A 3512-nucleotide genomic window follows, 5' to 3' on the forward strand; every position below is an offset into this window, starting at 1 on the left:
GATTCACTTATTATTAACTAACCTGTCTGTATTTTTTAATTACTTAAGCCAATACTTTTTTTAGACCACTTCTATATTCATTCAGCAAATTTACATAGAGACTCTATTATGTGGCAGATACTGTACCAGCAATTGGGAATATACTAGTAAACCCAATCAGATGAGGACTACCTTAATATCCTCTCCTTCTCCCTCACCCTCTCCCTCTGCCTCTGCCTCTGCCTCTGCCTCTCCTTCTCCCTGGTCCTGCACTGATGGTCCTGCATTGATGGTCTTGGCAGTGTAAAGTGCGCCATCTAGTGCTGAGTAGCAGTTCTGTGAGATGGTTTGGGTCTATGCTTGTGGCTCCACGACCAGAATTACCATCATTTCAATATTAGTTATTTTACTTTTTATCATGTATAGTCAGTTTTTGTTACTTGCAATTAAGAACCCTGAAAGATACATCATATTAATTATTATTTTGGGGGAAGTTTACTAAATATTTCTTTCTTTAGGAGCTTTCTGGCCCTTTATTGCCCTTCTCCCTCCATAGACTGAGAGATAGTAGTTTCAAGCAGACAGCTCTTCATTGGTAGTGAATAAGGCCCACTGGCATCTGTTTTGATGGAATAAATGGGAGCATGATTCTCTCAGGGTTTCAGTTATCCATTGCTGCATAACAAACCATCTTAAAATGTAGTGCCTTAAAACAGTAAGCATTTCATTTTGTTCAGGATTCTGTGGATTCAGAATTTGGACAGTGGGGATGGCAGTTATGTTAGATAAAGGAATCTTAAAAAGTGGGTGGTTGTGTGATAATTGATTTGGGGTAAATATAGAAACTGACTTTAGTGAGTTGTGGTATGGAAGGATAATAAAATTGTTTAGGAGTAAAACTAAAAAAAGTGGGTTGAAGATACAAGAAAGTTGGTTTTAACCTACCATGAAGAACATGTTTCTAATAGAAAAACTATCCTACCTAATAATAGAGTAACATGCAAATTGACCACACCTTTGCTACGCCTAAGCCATGCCCACCAGCCAAGCCACGCCCACCAGCCAATCAGGAGCAAATATGCAAATAAACCCAGCCAAAATGGCTACAGCCACCTAGAGCGGGAGGGAGGATTGGGTTTCTGTGGTAACAAAAGAAGCCATCCTGTTGCTGGCCTAAGCCTCCACTCAAGGCTACAACGTTTCAATTATAGAAGGTGAATTAACTCCAACAGAAATCGCTGCTGGCCGGGGAGCGAGCAGCAGGCTTGGCTTTGCTCCAGGCTACAAAGTTTCAATTGTAGAAGGTAAATAAATTCCAGATACCAGGGCCTCCTCTTGGGTCGCCAGGGGGCGTGACCGGCCTGCAAACCACCACAGGCCCCTTGCCCAGGCCGCCCCACGTCCCAAGGGAACCCCCACCCCTCAGGGCAAACCAGTCAGCCCCCACCCATGCACCAGGCCTCTATCCTATCTAATAAAAGAGTAATATGCAGATTGACCATCACTGCAACACACAATATAGCTGCCCCCATGTGGTCAAAGATCCTGCCCCCATGTGGACACAAGATGGCCACCACAAGTTGGCCAGCAGGGGAGGGCAGTTGGGAGCACCAGGCCTGCAAGGGAGGGCAGTTGGAGGTGATCAACCCTGCAGGGGAGGGCAGTTGGGAGGCACCAGGCCTGCAGGGGAGGGCAGTTAGGGGTAACCAGGCTGTCAGAGGAGGGAAGTTGGGGGCAAACAGGCTAGCTGGGGAGAAGTTAGGCATCAATCAGTCTGGCAGGGGAGTGGTTAGGGGGTGATCAGGCTTGCAGGCAGAAGCGGTTAGGGCAATCAGGAAGGCAGGCAAGTGATCAGTTGGGAGCCAGCAGTCCTGGATTGTGAGAGGGATGTCCAACTGCCCATTTAGGCCCGATCCGGGATCAGGCCTAAACAGGCAGTCAGACATCCCTCGAGGGGTCCCAGATTGGAGAGGGTGCAGGCTGGGCTGAGGGACATAACCCCCTCCATGCATGAATTTTGTGCACCGGGCCTCTAGTCTATATATGAAGGGGAATAATCCAAGAGAGTAAGGAACTATATTATTCTTGTTTAGGCAAATGCTAGACAGTTGATTCAATAAAGATATTATGGGGTGGTTTAAGCCTCAGACATATGGTTGGATTAGATGACTATTGAATCTGATACCCCATCCTATCTAATAATAGAGTAACATGTAAATTACCATCACTCCGCTACGCCCACGATTGGGCGGCGGGAGGCTGGGGGGTGGGACTCGGGGTGGCCTATCCGGCCATTGAGAGGCACGGATCCACTGCCACTGAGGGGGGCTACCCTGCTGTTGAGAGGCGCAGGGGGCGGGACTCCTGCCCCCTGTGCCTCTCAACGGCCAGATCCGCGGCCGCTGAGGGGGCCTGCCACGGACACCCAGCTGCGTCTCTCAACGGCAGGGTAGCCAGGTGTCCGCGGCAGCCCCCCTCAGCGGCCGTTGAGAGGCGCAGGGGGCGGGAGTCCCGCCCTCTGTGCCTCTCAACAGCAGGGTAGCCCCCCTCAGCGGCCGCGGACCATAAAAAGTGGGGGAGCTGGGTGTCTGTCTGCTCCGGCACCAGGCCTTTCAGAAGCCTCTGTTGAGCCGGAGGCTTCTGAAAGGCCTGGTGCACCAGCGGACAGGCACCCAGCTCCACCGCAAAAAGTGAAAGCGTGTAGGGGACCCTACACGTGCATGATTCAATCATGCACTGGGCCTCTAGTGATTATATGAAATTTGGATTTATGATATAAAAATCTTTTTTTGGAGCTTTCAGAGAGAACATTATGAATTAGAAAATATTATTGCCTCTGGTACCTTTCTACAAGCTGAAATCCTCTTGTCTATGATACCAGTATTAAAGACTTCCAGATATTTTTAATGTTTTAATTAGAGCCTATTCCTAGGTTTGTATTCCTGGGACATCCAAATTTGATATTAGAATATTCTTTGATATTAGAATCATGCATGCAATTCATATTAGAGATTATTTCAGGATAATCCACTTTAAACCTCCTAAATTTAATTTGTATCATGCTTAAAACATTTTCATGTTAGATGAATTAACCACAAGCTCCCTTTAATTAACACAATGTGATGCCCTGCCAATGTAGCTCAGTGGCTGAGCCTTGACCCAGAACTGAAGTAGCCAGTTTGATTCCAGTCAGGACACATGACCGGGTTGCAGGCTGCACACACTCTCCCCCCAGTACAGGCTGTGCAGGAGGCAGTCAATCCATGAATGTTTCTATCTGTCTCTCTCCCTAGAATAATCAATAAATAAACATATTAAAATAACACAAGGTTTCTCATATTCAGGATATAACCTAACTTTTCATCCTTTTACTTCTTCCCTATGTCCTAGCTTAGCGTGTAGTATTCACAGTTCCTAGAATATGTCCTTCACTTTCACGCTTCTTCCTGAAATGACCTAATTCATAGCTGCCTATCGAAGTCCTGCTCCTTTTTTAAGGATGTTACCATAGCTCTAAAAGTCACACCCTGTGG

This window comes from Cnephaeus nilssonii, assembly GCF_951640355.1.
Source record: "Cnephaeus nilssonii genome assembly, chromosome: 13".
Lineage (NCBI taxonomy): Eukaryota > Metazoa > Chordata > Mammalia > Chiroptera > Vespertilionidae > Cnephaeus > Cnephaeus nilssonii.